Genomic DNA, 13,385 nt, shown 5'->3' with positions numbered 1-13,385 from the left:
CCAAGATCTTCGGTTCTTGCACATTGCAGTTTCTCACTGATCTCCACTCTAGCATCGTAACCAACATTTTGTGAGAAAAATACTCTGGTTTTCTCCTTGCTAACTCTCTGACCGAAACTATTACAAAAGAATTCAAGAACCCTGTGGATAATATCTTCCTGCTCCAAGTTAGCTTCGCCAAACATGACCAAATCATCTTAAAAGCAGAGGTGTAAAAGCTCAAGACTCTCCTTATTAATGCGAATGGGTTTCCAGAACTTGTTATCAACCGCAGCTTGAATAAGATGGGACAAATGTTCTAGATAGAGAATTAAGATGTAGGGCGAGAGTAGGTCTCCTTGACGAATACCTCTCAAAGGAAGGAATTTGTGTAGGACCTCCCCATTCCAAAGCAATCTCATTCTGGTGGTCGAGATGCAAGAACAGACCAAGTCAATCACATGAGAAGGGAGACTGATATCAACCAACGTATCTTTAATGAAACTCCCCTTCAATCTGTCATACACTTTTTCCAAGTCAACCTTGATAGCCATCCACCCTTTTGCCCCATTTTTTATTTCTCATAGAGTGAATGACTTTCTGAGCAACAATGATATTATCCAAACTCTGTCTCCTTGGAACAAAACTGCACTGGGTCGGTCTAATTAGCTTCTTCATAATTCTTCTCAAACGGATAGATATGATCTTGCTTACCACTTTATAGGAGACATTACATAAACTAATGGGGTGCATTTGCTTCGGATTTAAAACTGGCTCCACCTTGGGGATGAGCGTGATGAGAGCCTCATTTACATTTTTAACCTGCTCCAGATTAAAGAAAATAATTTTAACCAGATTACATAAATCGGTACCAACCTTATCCTATTGGCTTTGATAGAAAATGGCATGAATACCATCAAAATCAGGGGCTTTCAAACTCCCTATCTTAAAAACAGCATCCTTGATTTCAGCATTAGTCATTCTGCACTGTATCATATTAATATTGTTGAGTTAAGAAATTAACTAGCTTAATTGATGATGACAAATATTGATGAATTGGGTTAAATACCCAATTAGCTTTGATTGTATTTGATTAAGTGATGCAAGCCAAAATCAAAGTTGCAGCAGCCCAAAGGAATAAAAACAAAAACAAGATCTTCGGTGGGCTTCCTAACATTCAAAGCCCAAAAAAAATAATGCAAAGAAGTTAGCTGTGCTGAATGGAAATTATTCAACCAAAATCCAAGGAGATTCCATCAAGCTGAAGCCTTCCAAAGCACCTTGTAAACCCCGGTTAAATTAGTAGATAATTAGTCAATAAATTAATTTTTAATAAGGAATATTAGAAACACGAATATTATATCAAATTAGGATAGAGCTCATCAAAATGAGAATTTTGACACCAATTTCGAAGAAATCGGTCCAAGATTGGACCGAACGGGCCGAACCGGTTGAACCGGGCCCAAACCGGGCCGTGGGCCCAACCAAACCAGCCCTTTAAGTAAAAGCCACGTTCTTCTTCTCCTCATTTTGGCTGCATCGAAGGGCAACAGAGGAGAGAAAAAGAAGAACGTCAAACCCTCCCGTTAACTTCCGTATGCCGTAACTCCTCCGTTCGAGCTCCGATCGCCGCACCGTTTGCGGCCACGCGTTCACCGCGTTGAGCTCTACATTTCTACCGGAACAATTTCATAGGTAACTTGCTATTCCACTTCAGCCTCTCATTTCCCCTAATTTTCGAGTTTTGAGAAGGGGTGTTGAATTTCTTTAATTTTTGATGTTTTAGGATCCAATTAGCTTGAGAAAAACGTTCACTCTTGCTTATGTGAAGCTTGGGTAAGGTGAGGATACGATAATTCTATTTTATTTTCATTGAATTTGAGCTTTGAGTATTAAATTGGATATATAGTGTCATGAATGTGTATTAGGTTGTGAATAAATAATTGGAGCTTGAAATTGTGAATACTGGAACTTGGAGGAAGCGGATTAGTTGAGTTTTGAGGGGCTGTCTTGGTTTTGAATAAATAGCTTTGGTCGTTACGTGGAAATTGGCCAAGGTATGGTTTAGGTTTCTTGCATTTAATATATAATGTTCTGTGAAAACTTAGGCTAGACGACCATAGGATAAGTTGGAATGCAGGTGTATGTTTAATATTTAGTAATTTGTTGATGAATATATTTGGTTGAAGTTTATTGAATAATTAGTTTTTAATTTTGGATGGTGAATGTTGTTATGTTAATTTGGAGAGAATTATGGTTGAATGTTATTGTTGATGAACATGGTTGGTTTGGTGCTTGTTGATTAACTAATGATTTGGTGAATTATTGATTTGAGGTATAACTATTGTGGAGGTTATTGTGATAATGAGGTATTTTGTGTTAAAAGCCTAGGATTTGTGAACTATGATTCTTAGTTAAATTTTGGGTTGTTGGATTTGAATATTGTATGAGTATAATTGTTTATCTGAGGTAGATTTATTATGGTGATTGTTATGATGATGAGGAAGGGTATGTTGAATTGAAAAGAAAGCAGGTTTGGACCCAAAAAGGGTGGCGAAATTCGAGTTCTAGAGGAGATGCTGCCGAAATTTTATAAAAATTAGAGATTTTGTTTATATGATTATTTAAAAAGATTTAGATTCAAAGGTTATATGGTTTGATTTTGAGTTATTAAGAAAATAAGCATGTTTTAAGTTTGATTCATTTAGAAAAGAATGAATTATATTTTGAATTGGAACTATTGAAGGACGGAATGAGAGTTGTGATAATGAAAGATAAGGATTGAATATGATTGATGTATGATGATGAATGAGATACGATTGAGAATGATGTGGATGTTGATGAATTATAATTGAATTATTTATATGGCTTGAATAATTTAATGATCTGAGATACGAGGTTCCCTGGATTAAGTGCCGTGGCTTGCCACCATGTGTACCAGGTTGAAAACTCGATACTCTGTTGACCCTACGACGTAAGTGTGACCGGGCACTATATAAATTCCCGGGAATGTTACCCCCATTGAGTAATATTGATTATTTGAGATAAAGCTATGCATAGACTCTTGGGGATGCACGTTGGGGGACAGTCTAAGGACAATTCAGACTTGTCGGGTTGGCTGGATAACCGACAGATGAGCCTCATCAGCCGTAGGACAGGCATGCATCATCTGCATATTACTTGAATTACTTGCTTGTGCATTAGTTGGGTGTGCCTAACTGTATTTGCCATGTTAAATGTGTAATTGTTACCTGCTGTATTTGTAACCTTCTTGTGCTTGCTTATATCTGCTTAACTGTCTGTGAAATATTGAAGGAAGTGGAGGTATGGAGGAACGGCAATATGGGGTTTAGATTTAAGGTTAAGTTAAGTCAAGTTTAGGTATTCTTAGAAAACCACCTTTTATGGCTTCTGTTTAATACTTTAAGCTCTATAATCTGAGTGTCGGCGTTCTAGGATTGCCTCTGGCATTCCCAGGACCTTATATATTATGTGTGTGGCACCTTTACCATACTGAGAACCTCCGGTTCTCATTCCATACTATGTTGTTATTTTTCAGATGCAGGTCGAGAGACATCTCGTTAGGCGTCTGGACTCTTGAAGCGGAGTGGTTACAGGGCTATTTTGTTATGCTATGATGTATATATATATGTACTCGGTTTTCTCTCCACAAATCTTGTTCTTTTGATCCTCCTAGAGGTGTCTATGGAGAGGCCGGATTGTGTATATGTACTTTTGGGTTTTGGATATGTATGTATATATATGTAAATATTCTCCGGCCAGTCTTGACTTCACAGACTGAGTTAGGATCTTGTTATTTTGTATCTTTGGCACTCTATTCCTACTTCTGTTATCATATGTTTAATAGTTATAGTTTTCTTAGTGCGCAGGTTAACTCGTTCCTTGAGCGTTGTACTTTTATTTCGCGATTTTTGCTTCCTCTATTCTTCAAGGCTCCTAGCATATTATAATACTTCTGCTATTATATGTACTCATTTTATTTTAGAGGTCGTAATACCACATCACCTCTGTTTTACGACTTAAGCGTAAAGCTTAGTGCGGTAGGGTGTTACACACCTCACATGCTTGCTTCGGTCATAATCAGAAAGAAAGAGAGAGAGAGAGAGAGAAAGGTAAATCGCAAAAAGCTAATGTCTAATCATCCAAATAAAGTAGCTAACCTAAATCAGAAGATAAAGGTGATTTATTTCCATTTGCATGTAATTTACTTTCTTTGCTTCTTCTCCAAATTTCTGCAACTCCAATTTGAGATAAAGGGAGAAAGTGTTCTCTGATGATCACTGCTGTGAATCAAAAGTTAAAATTATTTCTTAGGGACAAAGCACTTGCTCAAGGGTTCAGATTTGGATTTACCATTGAAACAAGCTCTTTGATGATCTGAGGTCTTCGGTCAAGCAAGAAGACCAGCTTTGAAATCCCTAATTTGGGGGTTAATAGAAAAAAAATGAAATGGCAAGCTTGTGAAGCACACAGCTCAAGGAGTTGACAAAGGAAAGATCCAATACAGTAACTTGTGAAGAGGTACAAAAGGAAAATTTTTGTTTTTTGAAGACTAAGGAGAGAGAACCAGATTATGAGAGTTTTGTTTTGAAGAGCTTCTCTGTAGAGTTCATCAATTTTGGACAGTGTTTTCTAGTTAAAGAAGCATTCTGCCAAGATGAAGAACTCAATCAGAGTCAGCTGAATCCGGTTCAACTTATAGCAACAGAGGCTGTTATTATATCAATCTTCTTCATGTTTTACAGTGTGTATTTCATTTTCAATGTACATCTTTCTATAATTTCTTGAAAGGTAAAAGGCTAAAAGAGAAGAATAAAAAAAAAGCCTATGAGTGATAAAAGGCTGAGTGAAACACTTGAGAGAAAAGCCTAGAGTTATTTTAGATTTCTTTAGGTTGTTTCTTATGTCTTGTGTCTTGTACCTGTGAGGTGCCCCTTTTTAAGTTGGGTTAGCACTTAGAGTGAAGATTTAGGTATTAGCATAACTAAATCAAGTTAGATTAGAACTTGAGAGAGAAAGGATTGTGTGAATCCTAAGATTGGTGTATGTAATACTTTAACTATAGTGGAAATTTCACCACTGTTGTGGTGGAGACTGGATGTAGGTTGCATTGCACAAGGCAACTGAACCAGGATACATGCCTGTGTTATTCTTCTTCTCTTTCTCTAAGTTCTGTTTTTTGATATTTATGAGACAAAACAGAATTGTCTCATAATGTTTCCGCTGCATAGTTCAAACATATTCTAAGTAAAAGTTTGTAAGTAAAGACTTAATTCATTAAATTAAAAAAGGGCCATAGATTTAACCCCCCTTCTCTAAGCCTTCTACAACCTTCAATTGGTATCTAGAGCCAAGGTCTCAAGAATCAAGCTTCACTGCTTGGAGCAAAGGTCCAATGGCAAACAACTTGGGCACAACCACAGTTGCCTACACTCTAACAGAAGGCCAGTCAAACAAAAGGCCTCCCTTCTTCAACGAGAAGAACTATGCCTACTGGAAAGAGAGGATGCGGATCTTCATCCAATCCATCGATTACAACATATGGAAAATTGTTGTTAGTGGCCCCAAAATTCCAACAAAGACAAGTGTTGATGGAGTGGTGACTCTAAAAGAAGAAACTGAATGGAATGACGACGACAAGAAGAAAGTGGAGCTGAACGCTAAAGCCATCAACCTTCTACACTGTGCTATCAGCTTTGAGGAGTATCGAAAGGTGTCAAGATGCAAGACGACCAAAGAAATCTGGGAGAAACTCTAGGTTACACACGAAGGCACCAAGCAAGTCAAAGAAACGAGGATTGATATGCTGCGAAAATAATATGAGATGTTCAACATGAAGGATGGAGAAAGTATTGATGAAATTTTTGAGAGATTCTCAATCATAATAAATATCCTAGATTCTATGGCTTTAACTCACATAGAATAAACACTAGTGAGAAAAACCCTTAGAAGCCTCACAAAGGAATGGGAAACAAAGGCCACTGTCCTAGCCGAGAGTAACAACCTAAGCCCCATAACATATGATGAGCTGAGAAAAAAACTTCTTGCCTATGAAACCACACACACAAACCAAGACTCAAAGAAAAAGGGAATAACCCTTAAGTCAAAAGTCGAATCAAAAGAGAGTGAGTCTAGTAACAGTTTTCAGATGATGAACTTGTATTTTTTGCTAGCTAGGAGACTTAGAAGGCTAATGAGGAACAAAGGCAAGTACAAGGGCTCAAGCTCAAAGGAGAACAAGAAGGACATGAGCAAAGTGATTTGTCACAACTGCAAAGAGGCTGGACACCTCAAGTACAACTGTCCGAAACACAAGAAGGAGGAAAAAAGAAAGAAAGAAAAGAAGAGAGTGCTCATGGCATCTTGTGAAGACCTTGAGAATGATTCTGATGAGGAAGAAGACTCCGAATGTGAAGCTCAAATCTGCTTTATGGCTGGTGATGATCAACTTGATGAGGTAAACTACTATGACCTGTCCATAGATGATTTACATATTATAATTGATGATCTCACACTAAATTCAGCAAAACTACTGGAAAAATACAATAAATGTAAATCCGAAAAAGAAATTCTGAAAGCTGAAAATGATTTTCTAAAAGAAAAGGTAAAGAAAACCGAATGTGCTTTGGATATTATTGAAGAAAATAGATTTTTGAAATCTGAACTTGAGAAACTAAAAGGAAACCACATTGAGGATCCTTCTCAAGAGCTTATTGCTGAAAATGAAAGATTAAATGAAATGATTAAAAGATTGAATAGTGATTTAGTAAAATTTGCGCAAAGTTCTAGCAACTTAGACAAATTACTTGCAAATCAAATACCATTATTTGAAAAATCTGGTTTAGCATATATAACAAAAGATAATGCAGGTTTTGATAGTTCTCCTACAAAATTCATGGCCTTTTTTTCAAAAACAAAATCTATCATCAACAACTCTGGTTTGGGACATGCTCCCACCTATGAAGAGGAATTTAAAAAATCTTATTCTGATGAAACTGCATTACATTCAAGAACTGAACCTATATAAAACAAGTCGGGTCTGGGCTGTCTCAAATAATGAGGTTGTTTTCAAAATTTCTCAGCTTCACAAAGAAACCTCATATTCAAGAAGCACATATGCTTTCAAAAATTCTGATTCAAATGATCTTGCAAAAAGAAACAACAATAGCAAAAATAAATTTGTCATGAGAAAGGATCATTTTTCAAAAATAAAAAAACCTCAACTTTTTAATCATTTTTAGCATAAATATTTAAATCAATTTCAGCAACATGCATCAGGAAATCATTGCATTAATTGTAAGAAAAGTAGGAAACCAAATTTACAATGTTGTTTGTGACTTTAATGCACTTGGGCAACCAAGGTGGATTAACTTCAAAGGATCCAAATTAATTTGGATACCTAAGGTTGCCTGAAATTTTATACATAATTGCCTAGCATCCAAGAAAAAGAAAGATATGTGGTTCTTAGATAGTGGGTGTTCTAGGCACATGATTGGAAAGTCAACTTTCTTCATCAAACTAAATAAGTATGATGGAAGTTTTGTGACCTTTGGAGATGATGAAAAAGGTAAAATTGTTGCTATTGAAAAAGTAGGTAACAATCACTCTATTTTATTTAATGATGTCTTTTTGGTTAATATTTTGAAGCATAATCTTTTGAGCATAAGTCAATTGTGTGATTTGGGTTATTTGGTGATTTTTAAAAGATTGGAATGTTGTGTTGTGAATGAAAAGACAAATAATATATTGTTTATAGCTAAGCATTGTGATAATGTGTATGGACTTACTCTTGATGAACAAAAGAATCAAAATGTTGCTTGTTTTCACTCTAAAGAATTTGAAAAGTGGCTATGGCACAAGAGATTGGGTCATGCTAGTATGTTTCAAATAAACAAGTTTGTCACGAAAGGATTAGTGAGGGGTCTTCTTTTGATAAAATTTGACAAAGACATCACTTGTGATGCTTGTCAAATGGAAAAACAAACAAAGAGTTCATTTAAATCAAAGGAAGACATCTCTACTAAAAAAATCACTTGAATTGCTACGTATTGATTTATTTGGTCCAACAAAAATCTAAAGTTTAGGTGGTAAACATTATGGGCTAGTGATTGTGGATGACTACACAAGGTTTGGTTGGGTTTTATTTCTTGCACACAAAAATGAAGCATTTTCGGCTTTTGAAATTTTTAGCAAGAAAATTCAAAATGAAAAGGATTTAAAGATAACTTCAATAAGAAGTGACCATGAAACTGAATTTCAAAATCAATCTTTTGAATCCTTTTGTGAGAAATTTAGAATATCACAAAATTTCACTTGTCCAAGAACACCATAACAAAATGGTGTTGTTGAAAGAAGAAACAAGAGTATTCAAGAAATGACAAGAGCTATACTTTATGAAAGTAATGTTCCAAAATTCCTTTGGGGTGAAGCTGTTAACACGGCTTGCCATATTTTGAATAGAACAATTATAACGAATTTTTTGAAGAAAACTCCTTATGAACTTTGGAAAGGCCACCCACCAAACTTGAACTACTTACATATCTTTGGATGCAAATGTTTTGTCTTAAATAACAAAGAAAACTTGGGTAAATTTGATCCAAAGGCATATGAATGTTTATTTGTAGGATACTCTACAAATAGCAAACCCTATAGAGTTTATCGTCAAGATACTAGAATTATAGAGGAGTCTATACATGTTACCTTTTGTGACACTAACTTGGTTCAAAGTATCTTGAAAGATTATGATGCAAGAAATCCAATCCAGGACAAAGATGGAGAATCTCAAAATCAAGAGAAAAAAATTTCTGGGCCAACTGAATCTGATAAAGTTACTACAGAAGATCCTGCAGGAGACAATTCTGTTTTGTCTCATGAATCTGGAAAAATTTCTGACAATACAAATTCTTTGGATCCTACTGTGATCGAAACTGCTCCTAAGTCTACAAGACCCCGTGAGTGGAGATTCTTAAAGAATTATCCACAGAAATTTGTTATTGGGGATGTTTCTCATGGTGTCACAACATGTTCATCTTCAAGAAAAATAAATGAAGAAACAAATTTGGCTTTTCTCTCTAAAATGGAGCCACAAAATATCAATGAATCTCTCAATGACCCATCTTGGGTGAAGGCTATGGAAGAAGAGCTTGGTGAATTGGAAAAGAACCAAGTTTGGACACTTGTTCCAAAGATTAATGGAAAGAAAGTGACCGGCACCAAGTGGATATTTAGGAACAAGTTAGCAGAGGATGGTAGCATTGCTAGAAACAAAGCAAGGCTAGTGGCACAAGGATATGATCAAGATGAAGAGATAAATTTTGATGAATCCTTTGCACTTGTTGTCCGAATGGAAGCCATAAGACTTCTTCTAGCCTATGCTACTCATTGTGATTTTAAATTGTATCAAATGGATGTGAAATGTACTTTTCTAAATGGTGTAATAGATAAAGAAGTGTATGTGGCACATCCACTTGGTTTTGAAAATGAGAAATTTTCTAATCATGTTTTTAAACTCTCAAAAGCTTTAAACTCTCAAAATCCCTTTATGGGTTAAGACAAGCTCCTAGGGCTTGATATAAAAGACTTAGCTCTTTTCTTTTGAAAAATGGTTTTTAAAGAGGCACCACAGACACTACTCTATTTATTAAAAATTCTAATGATTCTTTTATTTTAGTCTAAATTTATGTTGATGACATTATTTTTGGATCAGCAAATGAGACCCTTTGTACTGAATTTGAAAAACTCATGACAAGTGAATTTGATATGAGTATGATGGGTGAACTTAATTTTTTTCTTGGGCTTCAAATTAAGCAAACTAAAAATGGTATTTTTATTCATCAAGAGAAGTATGCCAAGGAACTAGTTAAGAAATTTGGTATGGAAAATGTCAAACCCATGGGAACTTCCATGCACCCTAATTTAAAATTAGAAAATGGTGAAATTGAGAAAGATGCAGATGAGACTAAGTATAGAGGAATGATTGGATCTCTTATGTATCTAACTTCCTCTAGACCTGACATTGTGCAAAGTATTGGAATGTGTTCAAGATTCCAATCAAAACCAAAAGAATCACATCTTTTAGTAGTTAAAAGAATTATTAGATATGTTCATGGCACATCCAATTTTAGTTTATGGTATCCTAAGATTAATGAGTTTTCTGCAGTTGGTTATTGTGATGTAGACTTTGCTGGAGATAGAGTAGATAGAAGGAGTACTTTAGGCATATGTTGTTTTCTTGGGAAGTCTCTAAACGTTCGATCTAGTAAGAAGCAATCCACAGTGGCTTTATCCACTGCAGAGGCTGAGTACATTACTGCTTCCTCATGTTGCTCTCAGCTTATTTGGTTGAAAACCCAACTTGCTGATTATAAATTAAATGCTGAAAATAGTCCCCTGCTATGTGACAATATGAGTGCCATAGATATTTCCAAAAATCCAGTTTTGCACTCTAGAACTAAACATATTTAGGTGAGATTTCACTCAATAAGAGAACATGTTCAAAAAGGGAATATTAGCATTCAACTTGTTAAATCAGAAAATTAATTAGCAGATATTTTCACCAAACCACTAGCTGAAGACAGATTTTGCAAGCTTAGGACAAAATCTAGGGATTTTAAGTCATGATACATTGTTTGCACATTGCTGATGTGTTTGTTGAACTTTTTGTCTCTCAGGTTGGGATGAGACAATTCTAGGCGAATGAAGAACCATCTTCCTAAATAATTTTTTCTGGGTTCAATGGCTCGTTCTTAATCTTCTAGGCCAACCCTTCAATTCAGAGATATTGTGGTCCAATATGTTTCCTTAAATTCCACCATCTCTCGGCCCAATGAGTGTTACATCATTCATGTGATTTTTTTGTTGTTTGTTTTGTCTTTTAGTGAAAAAGTTTCATTTAGATCTGTTTTATTTTATTTTTTTTTTTGTTAATAAAATAAAATCACCTTTTTCATTATGTCAAGTCTTTTCAAAGTCTAGCCATAGATGATGCAGTTGCATGTTTCAAGAAACCTTCTTTCTTGGTACAGTTACCAACCATAAATTTTCTCTCTTCATAACTCCTTCCTCCACCTCTTCGGTTCCTCCCCACTAACATTAGTGCTTTGTTTCATTCAAAACCTGGATTCACTCCAATGAGGAAGAAAATAATGATCCAAAAGAGTCCAAGGGCAAAAATCCTCAAGCTTCCAGAAAAGCCAAGACCCTCTACTCGCTCCCAAGACCAGACCTTTACACCTTCTCCTTCTCCTCCTCATACAGACCCTATGGCTTGAACAAAGAACCCTTCAAGGTTTCCATCTTCCTCCAAGCCAATCGCACCATCCAGCACTCCTTCCAAGCCAAGAACTTCGAAAGGAAAGCGCCCTGCTGCAGAGGAACCTGCACCTGAACCTACACGACCTAAACCTAGGTCTGCTCCTTCTCGTCCTCAAAGAGGTAAACCTCGTATTTCTCTCAAATATGTTAAAGAGCCCTCCATTGATCCTTTTGCACATAAATTACACTTCATGACCTCCCATTCAAACTACATTTCTCACCGTTTTCAATCTTCCATGAACAATGATTTCTATGAAGGTGTCATTGTTCATCATACCATTTGTCCCACTTTTTTTACTGATTTACCAAATCTCAAAAAGAAAGGTTTTATTTTTGCTTAAAATCTTGAATTTCTAGACTGAAACCATATTTTTAAAATAAAAAAATTCGTTTACCTAGTTTTAGTCAAGAAATTTTATACAAATATGACCTATCATGAGGGCAGTATTCACTCCTATGTCAAAGGCCGAGACCTAGTTCTGAACAATGAAACCATCAGTGATTCCTTGAAATACACTGATGTTGGTGCTTGTGCATACACCTCGGGTAAGTAGGATGAAGGGGTAGGTCTCTCTTTCAATGATGCTCTGGCCTATGTATATGAACATATCTCTTTGATTGATGGTATCACTCCAACTCATAAAGCTCTTGGTTACACTCGTGCTCAGTTGCATCGCATTGTGAACCATATCATCCTTCCTCAAAGTGTCTCATATCAAAGGGTGTCTTTCTGTGATACTTTGGTTTTGTATGCTATTCTCACAAAAACTGAAATTTCTTTTGCATACCTAATGGTAAGATAAATGTTTGTGAGAAAGATAAAGCTCTTCCTTATGGCATGTTCTTAACCTATATTTTTGAATATTTTGGTGTTAATTTGTCAAATGAGACATATAAAAATAGACGCTCATATCTAAAAGGAGGTAGTTCAGTGAAACAGCAGAAAAAGGGACCAACTCGAACTGAAAGGGTGGTTCTTGATGATAATGATGATGACTATGAGCTAGAAGAATCCCCTCCTCCATCTGCCTCTGGGACTTCAGCTTCCACTGGACACAAATCTCTTTTATATGGAGTGATGAAAGATGTAGTACAGGAATTTGTCTCTCAATCCAACCATTTGATTGCAATAAGCAAACAACAAAGGAAACTCGCTACCAAGCATGAAAACTTCCTTAGAAAATCCAGAGATAGAGTGACAGTTTTCATGAAGTTCATTGACAATCTTCAAGAGGATGAAACCATGGCCACTGACCCTAAAGATCCTGCTGATTCTCATGATGAGGATGGTTCGGATGCCAGATTTAGTCTCTTTTATTCATCTCCTATGTTATGTTCTCTTATTTTGTCTCATGAAACTCTTGTAATTTGTTTTGCACTCCCTTTGGGTGTTTCAGATGACTTTAAACCGTTTAACCACTAGTTTATTTTGCACTTGGTTCATTTAATTTTATGGGATCTGCACTAACAGCTCTTTTGCAGGTTTAGGTTTGGTTTAATGTTTTCCTTGATGACAAAAGGGGGAGTAGTATCAGTCGTATGTTTTAATTTGAATGAGTGCTCTGTGTGCTCTGTTTTTTGGTTGATTGTTTATACTATTTTTGTGCAATGTTAGGCCCTAGTTTAGGTGATGTTAAAATCGTTTGAAACTTGTGCTGAATTCTTCATCCATGGACAACAAACTGTACATATAGTATATTGTTGTGTCCCCTATGAAAATATGTAAACAGGAAAGAAGAGAAGAACACAAATTCAGGGGGAGCAACTCTTGGAAAGGAAAGGAGGAGAAATTCAAAAGCAAGTGATATCACCTAAAGAGAAGTAATTTTACTTTATCAAATTCAATTCCATTAATCTTCTCCTTTATAACTATGTTTGTCATTAAGGAGGAGATTTTTGAGTTAAAAAATTAACTAACTTAATTGATGATGACAAACATTGATGAATTGGGTTAAACACCCAATTAGCTTTGATTACATTTGATTAAGTGATACAGGTCAAAATCAAAGTTGCAGTAGCCCAAAGGAATAAAAACAAAAACAAGATCTTCAGTGGACTTTCTAACACTCAAA

Source organism: Arachis ipaensis, chromosome B6 (genome assembly GCF_059453495.1).
Source record: "Arachis ipaensis isolate K30076 ecotype BB chromosome B6, ASM5945349v1, whole genome shotgun sequence".
Lineage (NCBI taxonomy): Eukaryota > Viridiplantae > Streptophyta > Magnoliopsida > Fabales > Fabaceae > Arachis > Arachis ipaensis.
Note: the sequence above shows the minus strand (reverse complement) of the source record.